Source organism: Ammospiza nelsoni, chromosome 17 (genome assembly GCF_027579445.1).
Source record: "Ammospiza nelsoni isolate bAmmNel1 chromosome 17, bAmmNel1.pri, whole genome shotgun sequence".
Taxonomy (NCBI): domain Eukaryota; kingdom Metazoa; phylum Chordata; class Aves; order Passeriformes; family Passerellidae; genus Ammospiza; species Ammospiza nelsoni.
In genome coordinates this window covers 6,199,866-6,215,935 of record NC_080649.1, presented here as the reverse complement: position 1 = coordinate 6,215,935, position 16,070 = coordinate 6,199,866, and the positions used below count along the sequence as shown (strand labels likewise).

Below are 16,070 nucleotides of genomic sequence, written 5' to 3'. Positions count from 1 at the left end.
CCAGGCTGGTGTTGAGTCAGTTACCTTCAGGGAATAACCATTGTGTGATTTATAAAGACAATTTAAAACTGGAAAAAGGTAGAATGTCCAAACCCACATTGTTTGAATAGACTTTTGTGCCTAATGGTGGGATTAAATATTTAAACACAGGAGTCTGTTGGGTGTTGAGAAAGACTGAAAATTCTTGGTGTTTCAATTTTAAAATACCAATCTCTGTAATGATGGGCGCCCAGTCTCTGAAGGGTGCCCAGCTCTCCAGTGCTAAGAATTCTGCTCCTTCTGAAACAGTCAGAAGGCTGTTTATAATCATAAGGGTTATTATAATTATAAGGATCTCCATGTTTGGATATCAGATGCAGATTAAATTATTAAATTGTCCTTGTGAGCTAAAATTGTACCGAAAACAGGGCTGTAAAGCTACCAGATCTAACAGGTGATAGGAAGCAGCTTCTTCTGTTCTTTCTTTTTTTTTTTTTTTACAAGCTGTATGTACTGCTCCTGGCCTTTGATCTCACTACAGATTCTGACCCATTTTAAATGTTCATTATATTGCAGCTCTATGGCAGAGATGGGAGCAGCAGCACCTGAACTCAGATCTTTCTGTGCTTCACAATTACTGCACCCATTCTGCATTTCTCCAAGTGCAGAAAGTTGGCAACTTTTATGGCTCTTCATGTCCTGTAAAGTAATAAAGTACAGCCAGGTAAGCTTCAGATGGAAGTAAAAACCACTCTTGCCCTTTTTTTCTGTATAGAGAATTTAAAAAAATATTATTTATACTGTCTTTACTCCCAGAGCATGTCTGTTGTTCAAAGTTATTTGTGGAAATGAAAATAATTATAAGTGTATGCAGAGATATAAAGCCACTTATCATGACAAAGCTAATACTGCATGGTTTTAACCTTGTTTCATTTAAAGCCTCAAAACCATCTCAGGGCCTCATTCAGTTTCTTGCAGGCAATTTGTTATGCAGGAAACATCACCTTCAGCATCTCATATGAAACCACCAGGTGCTGTTCAGCCCTTCCATGTTAACCTCCTTCATGCCTCTTCAAAGGCAGCATGTGACAATTACCCACACGTGTTTGCAAACATACTAGAAACGTGTTTTCATACTCACAAAAATGAAATTACAAAAACCTGAAAAGCTGTGATGATGCACACAGAATTTTCCCCGGCAGTGCTTGGGTGTTTTTGTTCCTGCACACGCTCCCCAGGAGTGATGCAAGGCAGCAAACCCCAGCAGGTGCAGGCAGCAAAGCTGCTTTGCAGGCACTTCACTGGCTCTTTGTGCTCCTGGAATGCGAGAACTTGAGCGTGCCCTTATTTTAAAAACACTAAATTCAATCAGCAAAAGATTAAGCAGTGCCAGTGAAATCATTGGCTTTGAAATCTCAATCATCTGTGTTATCTCCTTTGATCTATCCATCAATTCCTTTAGCACTGCAGTCTCAGTGTCACTGTACACCTTCCCAGTCCAGTTCAGGTGTTAAATTTTCAATATCAGTTTCTGAGTTCTGCTATTTTTGACTGCTTTATTTTCCTTTTTTTTTTTTTTTTTAATAAAGCTGGGGTTAGATTCATGTATACTGCAATACATTCACATGTAGAACTCAAATGACCTGTCTCTAATCACAGTGCTGCTTTTGATAAGAAAACATAGAGGTAACTGTAATATTCATCCAGCTGTAGAAATCTGAATTCTTTGGTGCTCTTCAGATTTGCAGCATTTCAGGACTAAGTGCTGTGAGCATCTATTTATGTGAAGACAGATCATAATTACAGAAAAAAATCTTTTCCGCATAAATATACACTTTTTTATGCCACTCCAATCTATTTTCAGTTTAGCTATATCATATTACTATATGAGCAGACGTTCTGGAATTTATTTTAAGAACCTTGTAACTACCTGATCCTAACATACCCAAAAATATGTCTGCAACTTTCAGCTTAACAGTGTGTGACTTCAATCCCAGCATTAAGCTCACCTGTCTCAGAGCTCAGCATCTCCCTAGGTGAGTGCAAGCTGACAAGGTTTTATCTTTTGTGAAGAACCTTTATTTTTCCTTACCAGCCAGAGAGTGAGAGGCAGGCTGCCCACAGAAGTTGTGATCAGAAATGGATGTGTCAGCTGTTATCACCAAACTTGCACAGATGCAATCAGAGCTGCTTCTGTGTGCCAGAAGAAATTGGGATGTTTACAGATTGGGATGTTTGCAGCTTCTCAGTGCAGCAGGAAGGAAACAACCCCAAGTGAAATACAAACACACAGTCACATGTGAAAATACATGGGAAAAGCACAGAAGTGTGTGTGCACACTCAGATAAAGAGGATGCCAAAGGGAACAAGCAGAAAATGTGTTTTCAGGTGGAAAATGTGACCAAAGAGGCAGAATATGTGGAAGCAGAGCACAAGGTAAGTGTTTGCAGTGCAGGAGGGATGGCAGCAGCCTTTCTGTCCCAGGGATGTGAGGGTGAGTCAGCTCCAACACTTCTGGGTCTGGGCTGGGGCAAACTGCACACACTCTGTGTGCTGGGCACTCTTATTGAGGCAGAGAAAGCCAGGAGGAAAGTTTTGTGTTGATGGAGAAACACTCCGCAGTATTTGCCAAATCTAACAGGAACAAGCTACTCAGAAACACTGTAGTAATTCAGTCAAATTGATGCTGCCAGCAGGATGAAAGGGTCTAAATGGAGACAGAAATATTCTGAGGGGTAATACCAGGTGTGGGAATGACCTCTAGGGTTTGTGCCTCCCTGCCACTGTCCTTTCTGGCAGTTCACTTATCCCCTTCTCTCTTTGTGTTCCTGAAATTGTGTGACCTCCTGTGCATCCTCACGTGGTCTGACCAAGTCCTGTCCCCTCATGTGCACAGTAAGCTCCTGCACTTCTTCTGACAATGAGGGTAGTCTGAATTGTTCAGTTTTATTCCTGCTAGGGATTTTTTTTTTGTCTATATGCTTCTTGGGAAGTCAATGCTCAAAGGAGCAACCTGTCTATCTCTGGCTTACATGCAGTTCCAGCTGAACAGCACTAGGCTTCCAGCAGAAGGACTGAAAGAACAAAGAAAAAGATTCATTTAATTTACCTTGAGGGATAGTTCATTTTTCAAATAGAGACAATTTGAAAAACACAAGGCACTGTGCCAATACCTTAGTCACTCTCAAAAACAAAATTAAGTCTTTCTTGGTAGGAAAATAGATGTCAATGCTGTGTACATTTGCATCCAGCAGCAATTCTGAAACTAATTTTGCAGTAATTGATAAGCTGCTATATTGCTTTATTATGGGCATTGAAGCTTTAAACATTCCTGTCCAGGCCAGACTTGGCCTGACACCAAAGTGGTCATTTGCCATGTACCCTGCAGGCTGTACCCAGCAGGCTGAACAGTAATCAGAGCTGCCACAGAGCTCACACATTGATGTTCACTGGTGGCTGAATACAGTTCAGAACATTATGGGCCAAAAATCTTAACTTACACAGTTAGGCTGCTTAATGAAACCCAAAACTGACCTGGACAATATGAAACTATCCATCAGATTAGAAAAAGAAGTTGCCCTTCAAGCAAGAGGCCATTAAATAGCTGATAAATGGGTGTTTCTATGAATGGGATTTCAGGATGCTAAATTTAAACCAATATCTTCTCTTTTTGAGTGATGCCAATAAGATTCTTTATTATCTATGCAAGTGTCTGTGAGAGCAGCTTTCTGAAAAAGGTGCATGGTGGTTTATTTATCTGTTAGAAGGCTGTGGCTGGGTAGGCTTCATTCAGGCACAGGATAACTTATTTTTAAATGTAGAATCCCCATCAGCTGAGGTGTGGTGGGTTATTTCCATTATTCTCCCAGCACACACCCCCTGAGCACTGCTGGTGCTGCACAGTGGCTCTGTGTGCTCAGTGCCTGATTGTGCAGCTCAGTCTGTCTGCAGTGCTGCTCTGCCCACTCAGGGCTCCTGAGAGGCAATTCCTGTTTATTCCTGCTCCTTCTGCTGGGAATTTCTACCAGGGGCTGATTTCTACCAGAGGCTCTCGTTATTTCTAGCTGGACATCCCAGACTCCACTCCAGCAAAGCCTCCTGCTGATGAACTCATCCTTTCACGCCACCGAGGTGGCTGCAGAGTGACACTCCCACTGCAATTACAGTGGCAGCCTTGGCACCTTTAGGGCTGGGATGGAGACAGCCCTGAGCCACTCTCTGCAGTGCTTGCTTGAGGCAGCCCAAAGTGAAGGACAGCAAGGTTTGCTCCTTGCAGGGCACAGAAGAGCATGGATGCTCTGGGCTCTGCCAGGTGCCACTCAAAATGCTCCCACCTGGCTCCTGCTCTGAACCAAGCCCAGGAGGAGGTTGCTTCTCCCCATGGACTCCAGATGAAGCTTTGGGAGACCTCCTGCTCATATCTCACTGCAGCAACAGGGACTTTGTAGCTGAAAAATGACATCCATGAAACCCTGCCTGCTCCCTTATGCCCCCACCAAAATAAGGGTGGCCCGTGGGGTTTTGTTGCATTTGCAAAGCGCTCTTTACCAATCCATGCAGTTTCTCTTCCACACAGCAGATCCTCTTCAGCTTTCTGCAGCGAGCAGGTGCTTCTCCATATTTCCAGTCTGCAAACTTTAAGAAGCCCTAAAATAATTTGTCATTTTATAAATAAGCTGTACAAGCTGTCAGCACAAACCTGTCACCACGCAGGCAGATGCAAACATGCGCAGTGGGCGCTGACACTGAGATCTGAATAAAGGCCATCCAAAAGCAATTACACTTCCAGGTATTAGGCAAGCACAATTATTTAAATTGCTAGTCAAAAAACAGTTGATAAAATAGATAATTAAAAAAGATTGACCTAAAGCTGATTTTAAATTATTCTGTAACATGCACATAACTTATATAATTGCTCTCTCATGACCCAGCCTCCATTAAAAAGAAATTTCACCTAGGAAAAAAATTATATATTCAGTGCACGGTGATTAAAATAAATACTTATTCTCCTGAATGCTGGAAATTATGTGAGGAACTGCATTAAAAAGTAGGAACAAATTGGCCCTACATTGAGGACTGGTGTGTGGTCTGTCATTTTAATAAATCACACTCAGGTATTAGTGAAATAGAACACATGACAATGCATTAGCCCACAGAAATAGTAGATGACCTAACATATGTAGATATATAAAAATTAAGTAGGAAAAAGACAGAATAAGATCATGGAATCATTTAGTTTGGAAAAAGGGCCTTAAGATTATGGAGTCCAACAACTAAGGCAGTACTGCCAGGTAGATGCTGAGATAACGGGGGACTTTGTTTTTCTTATTCAGAGTAAAGGGGCTCCTAAACGACAGTGGGGGTCCTGCCCTGCCATGAGCACAGAGCTCAGGGGGCAGCAGCTGCTGTGGAGGGGCTGCATTCACACTGCACCAGGCACCCAAGAGGCAAAGAGGAGCAAGAACTGCAGCACAGGCAGGTTAAAGGCCAGGTTTCCAAACATATTTTGTGCATCTTGATGAGGAAGAGGGAAACCTTGGAGGAGTCTCAGGTGCTCTTTGTGACCAGCTGGGGTCACACAAAGATGAAAAGCAAGTGTGTAAGCCTGAGGCCAAAGTGGTGTCCTTAGTGCTGGGAGGGTGGTGCATGTGTGGCCCCCTGACTGAGCTGGACACTGCTGGGGTCAGCAGTAACTGTGGAGAACAAAAGCAGCTCTCTGTCTCACTTTGCAGTCAGCACCCCTCCCCGCCTCGTGTGCCATGGGAATGGCTCACAAACACGGTTTGTTTGTGCAATGCTCTCTTAAAAGAAGAAAATCTTACACTGCCTCTGTTGTAAGATGATGGTTCTGAGTTAGCTTTTAATGTCTGGATGCCAAGCTGGAACTAAGAAACTGTTGAGACGGTGAAACCACAGCACTTTATACCCTGTTCTGTTGCTTTTGATCTTCTTCCTGTTGGTTGATGCTTTTGGCACCTATGGCCAAAAATAAGCATTGACAATGATACCATAAAATGAAAAATAAGTGAATTTTGACCTATGTCTATGATTTGCAGAAACTGTTTGAAGACATGACCAGCAGCAAAGAACATTTCTTGAGGAAAATCCTGTAAGACTCCCATTTTAATGGCATGTAGCTTTGCCAGTCTCATTGCAGAAACATGAGAGCTTTCAATTTAAAATGCTCTCCTGCACACAAAGTACTTCTCCAAACCTGTCACTTCTCAGGAGGCCCTTTCTCAGGCAGTCTACATTTTAAATTGAGCAGTTATGACAGTTTTCACTGCAAAAGGGGACAAATTAGTGAAAGCAGAATATATAGGAACTGGGTTACAGTAACAGGTAAACAACAGTAACCTGCTCCTGGGAAATTACAGGCTCGGATTTTTGCAGTGACCATCCATAGGAAGCAAAGAAAGTCATGGAGGACTAAACAAGCTCACCAGCTTTGTGCCTAAAGTAATGAGTTACAAAATGGCACAAGCTGAGATCATTAATCCTGAATTTATTGACAAGTTTGAAAGCCCTGGGTAGACATTTGTTAGAAATTCAGCTGACAGTGCAGCCTGCTCCTTTGTCTATGGTATTTTGAAGCCCTCTGCAATTTTAGATATGTTTGTTTTCCTGTGATGTCTCTGAGACAGGGTGATGTGAATCCCATTTTTGGGGATGGGATATTGAAGCTCTCAGGCAGGTATGCTGAAAAATGACTTGAAGCCAAATTTTCACCTGCTCACCTTCATGCCCCTTCTTCCCCCTTTGCAGACAAGTGCTCTTGCAGAGTGGACACAGCTAATTTCATGTTGCAGGTTTTTTACATGAATCCAAGGCTCAGTCTGTGGCTTACTGAGCACCACTAGAATGGAATGGTTAGGAAGGAGCTTTTTTTACTAATCTGCTTTTAGAGTGCAATTTTCACATCTGAGTCTTATGATAGGAGATCAAAGTCCCTCATTAGGGGACTGAATCCAATATTTAATACACTTAATGCCACTTTATATACTCACAAGATAGTCTGGTTTCTGTATAAAACAACATCCAAGCTCCTTGTGACACTTAATGAAGGGACAGGAGTATTTTTAAGCCCTCATTTTTCCATGCTGTTACATGGTGGTGGAGCAGGACTGACTTCAGTAGTTAGATGTCATACAAGCAGCCTGTCAAAAGCAGGATCAGTCTCCTCTGCTTTCCATGAGGGGATACAGAAGTATCCTTATTAATGCATCTGTCTTTCAAAAGCTGTGCTGTGATACCCTGCACTAACATCTTTGGAACATCCTGGACTTGGGGAATGTCAAAACTCAGGATTTGAGTGCACACTGTTGCTCTGTAAATTGTATTGGAACTGATTAACCTATCCATCTCTATTATTCAGCTACTGGAAACAAGACACAGACTTCTCCTGGGGATTTACCTGGAGTGAGATCAAAAGGAAATTGCCTTTCTCCCCTTCCTGCATAAAGGTGCAAAATTTGTATTGACTAGTGGTGTTGAAAATAAATAAACAAATATATAAATGGAGTGACCTGAATAACTCGAGGATTCCCTGGTGATTAAGGGGGGAAGCATTTGAAACATGAAAAGTTGCACCCATGCTCAAATGAGAGAGGTCCTGCTTAATTATTTAGAGCAGCCGAAAGCTCATCAAAAATTTAACCAAGATATATTTCTCTATGATTGTGCAGGCACCACAACGTGCAGAAATGGAGGCTTTAATTCTGTTAAATGAAACCCTTGAGTTTTCACCTCCCAGCTTTCCATTCCTGGCTCGGGGCAGGAGGGGTGGGGTGGAAATGCATCCTTGTCTCCCGTCTCCCCTCTCTGCCAGGCTCCTACAGCAAATTACCTTTGGCAGCAGTGATGCACATTACTGAGGTGGATTGAAACAGCACACCCCGGCAAATAAATGGTTTAAAGCAATGGAAGTGCTGCTGGAGGGGGTGGCCTTGGCCCACAGCAGAATGGAGCTGCAGCTTTCCCAGGCTGTGACCATCCCCCCTTGGTGGACAATGTCAAATACAAGCCAGGCTGCAGCAGAGCCCCATTCCTCTCCCATCTGTGGAGTGGCCACTGGTTCTGAACTTGGCAGAGCCTGAGAGAGGGAGGGAAAGCATGGACTGCCTTCCCAGTGTCCTGTAGAGTAATTAATATCCATATTCCCTCCTCCTTTAGCACTGGCAGGAATATAAATGTTCTTGGTGAAGTGAGGAGGGAATTTTACAGGCTCAGCATAAGCTCCAGTGGTGACAGTTTCTTGGTTTTCCACCCATCATTGTGGGATAGGTGCTGCACTGAATGGCATCTCATTTTCTCCGTTTTTTTTTTTTGTTTGTTTGATTGATTTTTTGTTTCTCCCATTGTCTCAATTCCCTCACATGAGAACTCAAAGCCTTGCAGCTCTCAGAGTGTTTAAAGCTCCCTCCTGCTGGAGTTTCCCTGTCAGAGGCGGGTGCAGCTGCAGGAGCAGCTCTGCAGGGAGGTCTCTGCCACCCCAGTGAGCAGCAGAACCCACAGACCTGTGCTCCCTTCAGTAGCCACTGCTGCACACTGGATGCTGTTTTTAAGCAATTTAGTTCAGATCTCACCAATTTCGTGCACACTGCCTCAGAGCTAGGTCTGGGCCATTGCCCTTTTCTTTGAAGTCCATTGCATTTGTGATTTTCTTTGATCACTGCTGTGGAAATGATGGAAATGTTTTTCTCACAGGTTTCTATGCACACAGACATAAGAGGGCTGCAGTGAAGGTGAAATATCTGACCTTATCTTGACTTGGTTAAGATTAAAGTAACATTAAATAGGCCAAAATTATGTACTAAGTATCTTGAGAGGCTGATGGGGCGGGAGCAACAGTATTCTACTCCTTTCAATATGCTCAATACTTAAAGAGCTTTGCCGCTAAGCTTGGTGAGTGTCAGGGATTTAAAAATGCCAGACAGTACCTTAGGATTTCTAAGGCATCTTGTTACACTGAGCTTCCAGGGATGGCACTTGAGACCTAATATTGCCAAAGGAAAAAAAGGAGAGAGAGAGAGAGAGAGGAAGGAAGGAAGGAAGGAAGGAAGGAAGGAAGGAAGGAAGGAAGGAAGGAAGGAAGGAAGGAAGGAAGGAAGGAAGGAAGGAAGGAAGGAAGGAAGGAAGGAAGGAAGGAAGGAAGGAAGGAAGGAAGGAAGGAAGGAAGGAAGGAAGGAAGGAAGGAAGGAAGGAAGGAAGGAAGGAAGGAAGGAAGGAAGGAAGGAAGGAAGGAAGGAAGGAAGGAAGGAAGGAAGGAAGGAAGGAAGGAAGGAAGGAAGGAAGGAAGGAAGGAAGGAAGGAAGGAAGGAAGGAAGGAAGGAAGGAAGGAAGGAAGGAAGGAAGGAGATATTCTTTCTCTTTTCTTTCTTTCTTTCTTTCTTTCTTTCTTTCTTTCTTTCTTTCTTTCTTTCTTTCTTTCTTTCTTTCTTTCTTTCTTTCTTTCTTTCTTTCTTTCTTTCTTTCTTTCTTTCTTTCTTTCTTTCTTTCTTTCTTTCTTTCTTTCTTTCTTTCTTTCTTTCTTTCTTTCTTTCTTTCTTTCTTTCTTTCTTTCTTTCTTTCTTTCTTTCTTTCTTTCTTTCTTTCTTTCTTTCTTTCTTTCTTTCTTTCTGAGCAGAAAGGTGACAAAAAACAGCAAATGGGGCTTCCTGGAAAAGTCCTGGTCTTGCTCTACAGTCCCAGATTTCTGGAGCTTTTGAGAAGTGCTCTGTGCACTGAGTCACTGGAGAGAAAGAAACAACTCTGCCCCAGCTGCCTGTGCTGATTTGGCTGGTTTCTTAGTCCACATAGCTTGTTATAAAAACCTAGTTAGGAGAGAAATCTCTGAGTCCTTGTGTATAGTTCCTGTAAAAGCCATTCAAAGTTGAGAGGTGATCAGCTAGGGGAACAGTGATGGGAATAATGTGGAAACTGATGGAGAAGAAAATAATGGCATTTCTTACTCACCATTGTATCAGTCTGTGGTGAACCAGCTCACAAACCCCTCTCAGGATCATCTGCTCTGGAAAAGATGAAAAAGGAGCAAAAAAGGATGCAAGAAAATAAGGTGGGTTTAGAAGGAAGAAATGATCCATACAAGAATGAACATCAGGCTCTCTGGACTTTCAAATAATGAAAGATATTGAGAATATTAACATGGAATAATTCTTCATCCTTTCTTGCAGTACATGAAACACTTTTTTACACAGAAAAGATTTTTGGTGAATAAAATAAAATAAATCCCCAAATTCAAGGGGAATATTTTGATGCTTTGCAAGTGGTAACTAGGGAAAGAATCTGTACAAGAGTAGAATTTTCATTTGAAGTAATACTGTATATTTTGATTTCTTTGTCTCAGTTCATGACATAATGGAGCATAACTGATATAACTTGGCTTGATGTGTCTCCTCGTTACACATACTGGAACAATATCTGCAGAAACATTTGAAATTACACATTTTTACAGACATCTATTTTAAGGATCAGTAGCTTCAAACAAGCAGAGCACTTAGGCATACTTTAAAGGCTTATTTCCTGCAATCATGCATGGGTCATGGCTTAATCCTCATCAGAAAGCACACTTTGGGATCCTGATTGCAGGAGGGGGCAGTGAAGGAAGGACACAGAAAAGCAAAATTAGCAGGGTTTTCAAAAGGAGCTCAGAGTTCTACCCAACCAGTAAATCATTGATGCTAATTTGGAAGAGAGCTGATTTTTCAGAATCCTGAAGGAGGGAACCCAAGAGGCAAAACAAAGTTGATGATTCAAAGTCTCTGTTAGGAGAATGGATGTCAGTGCTCAGCATGGTGTGACACAAAGGACAGGCTTGGGAGGAATCAGCTGGCCTGGCAGGAAACAGTCTGATGGGAGAAGCTGCTAATCAGTATTTCTTATTAAATTACTGAATTCCTCTAGTGCTTTTTAATATGGTTGTTAACCAAAAGGCAGGTCTGTGAATTATCTTGGAGTAAAAAAATGATAGGGTGGCTTTGCTTGACCTTGGACTTCTGTCAAATGAGATGGGGTGTGAAAGGAGAGTGGTGGGAATCCAACAGCCTTGTGCAGCAGATAAGAACTTGATTCTATGCAACTTTAAATAAGTTAAGCGAATAATTACTTGTGAATAAACTACTCAGGGAGAAAAATGCTAAATATAATATCACATAGATATGGTTTTTTGCACTTTTTAACAGAAGGCTCATTACAGTACCCAGCTGTATTCAAGAACTCCCCAGTCACACACATTTTCTGCATATATTCTGTGCAGTCACCACTCAATAGAATACCCATTTAGTGGACATTTTAAAAATTTATAGCATTACTTTAAAGTCTGTGAAGAGATAGCAGAAATTTGTTTATGCCTTTCAAATACACCTAGCTAAAGTGTCAAACATCCAAATTTCTCAATTAATTTAGTTTGTGAAAAATGAGTATGTGACAGTTGAAAAAGAGGCTTTTGTATTTTAAAGTATGAGGAAGGGAATTTCCTTTGCATTCACAAATCACTGAGTGCCAATATTTCTGGATCGTGGGATTATTAAGATGCTCTGTTATTACAAATTATTATTATTATTATCAAGAATTCTTCCAAAATATCCTGAAAGGTGCTCATGGTCATTATTTGAAGAGCTTCCCCATCTCCTTATACCTTTCTGTTTAAGGATTTTTTTCAGTGGATGTGGTTTGCAGAAATCTCCAGCTGCTCTTGTTCATGCTGACCTTGAACTGATCAGGCAAAAAAATGGAGGGAGCACAAATCATGCCTCCATTCCTACCCTCTGTGCTCCAGTTATTGTCCATTATCTCCCCTGAGACTACTCCAGAAGTTGAGTTGTGGTTTTCCTCCCCTTCACATTTTTCCCTGCTGCCTGGTGGTGCCCAGGGGTTCCACCTGCACTGAGAACTTGGCTCTGGGTCAGGTTTGTGGAGGGGAGCAAGCACAGGCAGCATTTTAAGGCCTGTTTAATGATTCCAGCATCTCAAAATTTGATTTGAGCTTCAGTTGTTCACCTGCAGGGCAGGATTGTGCTGCCAGGGAGGTTCTGGCCTCCTGCACCCTGTGTACCCCAGTTATTGAAGGGGCTGCAGCCAAACCACGTCCTGAGAGCAGCAGAGGCAGAGTGAGGAGGAGAAGTTTTTCCCAGTGTTGTAAAAAATAAGGGAAAATTTTGGAAGGTATTTCAGCTATTCTGCAAGAATGTGATGAATAACCAAGCAGTTCCAAAAGTGGGGAGAGAAAGGTCCTGGCAGTGATGTGGTGACAGCCATTGGCTTTGTGTGCATTTCTGCACGTGCTGCTCCTCCAGCACTACCCAAATGTTCCCTGGTTGATTCCTGGGGCAAGATTTTGTGTCCCATGATGCCATAGCTGTGGCAGAGGTATTTGTGTTGCAAATCCTGTAGGAAAACTTGAGATCATTTGTCTCAGAGCATCACTGGGGTCTGCCTGCATTAGGCAGCATCAGGGCTATGCCTGGGTGCTGTTAAGGTGCTGTGTTCTCTGAACTCCAACAGTTCTCTGAACTCCAACTGGTAATTGTCAAGACTTTCATAAGTGAAGAAAAAACTGAAAATGCCGGAGTGCACATTTTATAATAATGTTTTTTAAATTCAAGAGTAAAATATTTTGATTTTTGATATAAAGTTTAGTCTGACTCCTGTGAAAAGCCTATTTCTCCCTACCTGTTACACTCAGGAGCACTTCTGCAGATGAAAACCAACTTTCCATCCTGCAGCCTCCCACAGACATATGCATGCACATTATGTCCCATGTTTAATTGCTTTTCAAAACTGTCTTATCTTGGCACGAACTTGTCTTTGGTTTATCTCTGCTCAGGATAAATGCATACCTAATCTTATTACTGGATGCACTCAGAGCAGACAATCTCATTAATAGCCACCCTTGAGGGATTTTTATCCATGGATCAATTTCATAATTGGAACACAGCTACATAATATATAAATATATCCCTTCAGTGGCATAGCTGTTCTCAGGCTGTTCAGTCTTGCACATATCATGAGAAAAAATAAAAAAGAATCCAGGAAGAAAGAATGTATTTTTAAAATGGAGATTCTTCTTGGAAGCTTGTTAGGTTTTCAGATCACACCACAGGCTTACAAGCTTGATTTGTCAGGTTCATGATTGTTAGTGGATATGTGAGTTCTATCATTTTTAGCCTGGATAGTCACTAAGAATAGTTTTCCTTATTCTTAGTGGCATTGCATTGCATTCTCTATGCTGTTTGTTGTAGCATATAGAATTCTATAATGGGAAAAATCCCATCGTGTTAGCTACATATCATTTTCTAAAGCAGCAGGAGCTATGCAGCTTTTAAGAATTAAATTATGTTCATTTATTCAGTGACTGCAAAATACCCTGCAAAGAGTGTAATAGCTTAAAGGCTTCCTAATCAACTTTACTTCATCATTAAATAATTATGCTTTGTGTATCCGAACTACACTTTTGTCACATCTCATATACAGGCTGGTTAGTGAATATGAGTCATTACCAGGGCTGAGTGAACCATTCATAATTAAACCTGAACCAAGCAAAACTGCCTGGTTTTGAGTTGTGTGAAGCTTTCAGCATGTCTGGGCTAATTTTCCAACAAACTTCAATTCAATTATATCCAAACCCCAGCAAGATAAAATATATATTTACTGCACAGACCCCAATCACAGCAGGAATTGCTGCTTGGAGTTTGGTTGATTTTCCCCTCACCTCTGTCAGGATCATTACACCTCTGATACAAAGGGATTAATTTTCTTTCTCCCTCCCCCTCTGCAGCACACGGTGAGGATGGGCGTCACTGAGGCTCTTGGAATACAAACCCAAGAAATCAGTGAGCATGTGTTACAAAGTTTTACCTATTTGTAGCTGCAAGTCATGCAGCCGTACACAAGGTTTTCCATGATGACACCACTGGGTGTTATGAGCCAGCTGGTCAGAAAGAAATTACTGCTATAATTCAGAAAGGGAATAGTGATAGCAGTGATAAAGATGGTAATTCAAAAAAAGAGCAAAAAGGGCATGTCCATGCGTTTGATTATTAACAGATCCCAGATCACTCAGAAAACCAAACACCCTCATCAGCTGCCCACAGCCATCTTCGGGTGCTGTCAGCAGCAAATCATCCTGCTCTGCTCTGCTCTGTGGTGGGAGACAGGCTGCAGTGAGAGCGGGGACATTGCTGGAGGTGTTTGGTTGTTGTGGGGCTTTGCTGCTGCAGGGGTGAGGACAGGCTGTGCTGTGCTCGCTCAAGAGGCACTGCTCTGAATCCAGATCTCAGGAATTGCAACAGCCCCATTCCAGCAATAAGACACCCAGTTTAAATTGTGATGACACCTCACCATCAGACTGATGTCCTTAGGGACAGGATGGAATAGCTGCTGCCTGCTGTCTTCAAATCAGATCAAAACAAGAGCCACATTTCAAACAAAATTGCTACCTAAAGCACACAGGGAAATATGGAAGTGTTGGGAGGACAATTGATTGATAGGGAGATATCTTTGGAGTGCACCATTCAATTGCATCATTTATATTTCATTAAGCATGAAATTATGTTTATAATTGTGTTAGACAACTCTGGGAGAGATATTAGCTCATAAGCACACACTGAATTAAAACTATTATTAATTATTACTCTGTTTTTTTTCATTTTTAATGAAATTATGGTTGTGAATTCAGAGCAACGGTGAAGGTGTCTTTATTCATAAAAAGATCACTTGGCTATTGTGTAACGGAGAGGATAGGAATGGGTGTTATTTAATGCAAACACTATTTCATCCAGGGATGCACTGTGTGTAATCTGTATGGAGAATGGAGATTCCCTGCTCCAAAAGGGACAAATGGTCAATGGCAGGAAAATGGTGCAGCAGCCTCAATAACAGGGTGGCCATGCAGTGTGCAGGGGAACCCAGGATGAGGAGACCAAAAACATAGGAAGAGCTTATAAAAAATAGTAATATAAAAACCCCCAAGCCCTGAAAAAAATTATGGGAAACAGAAAACAATCTGCAGCCTCAGGAGGTGTGAGAAAATAGCAGGAAGCAGCACAGAGGGAGGCAGAGGGCAGGTAGCACCTGGTGGGCGGAATCTGTGCTGCTGTGCTGGGAGGGAGGTACGAGCCCATTGCTGCAGCTCCCTGCTTTGCTGAGCCTTCCCCAGCACATCACACCTGGGGATGATGTGTCACCGTGCCAAAAGTGACAAAAATGGCCAGCTGGCAGCCAGCCCTTCTTGCTGGGATCATCCACAAACCCCTGTGTGATGGAGAGGGAGGGACAGCTTGCAGCAAAATGGGATCTTCTCTGTGCTTTGTCCAGAAATCAGAGCTGAGAGGTTTTATTCCATCCAAAATCTACCAAGACTATGGCTCTGTTAGACTTTTCCCCTTAATAAATATGCAAAAATCCCTTGGACTTCAAAAGGCCTTACTCACCTGGTGTAAGAGCAGCAGGATGTTTCCTGAGGTGTTGCAGAAGTGGATGACTTACATTAAAAATTCTCCAATTTTTACACCAGTGTCAAGGCACACAAAAAGTTCTTCAGTTCACCTTCATGTATTTTTCTGTAGCTTTCCAGCTCTCACACTTATTCTGCTAATGATTAAGCATCTCAAGCACTTTAAAACAAAGCCTTTCACCTTTAGATATTTTTTCCCCTGTACAAGAACAACGGATTCCTTGCTGGCATTTATCTTCCAACATGCTCTCTAGCACCCCGACCAAAAATATTTTGAAGCACGTTCCTTCTCATCTCGGAGCTTTGTTGTGCATGCCACACAACCCACTTTTTTTTTTTTTTATTTAAAGGCAGATTTTTTTTTTTTTTTTTTTTTTTTTTTGTTTCTCCTTTTCTACTTTCTTCTCCTCTGTGCACAGCTGACCACATGGTTTCATTCAGTGGAACAGCCGATTGTGAAATTAGACAAACACTTTGACTTTGCCGCTGGCTTTCGTGGCTGCCGTACCTCTGAAGACTCCATTCACCTCTAATTACATGTCCATCGAAATCCTGCAGAGAGGGAACAGTGCACATCATTAGCCCTCCTAAATGAATGTGCAGCTGAGTAGCTAACAAAGGGATTAGCGCTTGACAGGGG

General features: G+C 42.1%; 1 long non-coding RNA gene across 1 annotated transcript; it reads right to left on the bottom strand.

Moving 5' to 3' along the window:
- Positions 1–9,633: 9,633 nt before the first annotated feature.
- Positions 9,634–15,476, bottom strand: LOC132080749 (uncharacterized). Its single transcript, XR_009419608.1, has 3 exons — positions 15,408–15,476; positions 9,934–9,988; positions 9,634–9,831 (listed from the first exon to the last, which is right to left on the bottom strand). It is a non-coding gene; the product is annotated as an uncharacterized LOC132080749 (long non-coding RNA).
- Between the last annotated feature and the right edge of the window lie 594 nt (positions 15,477–16,070).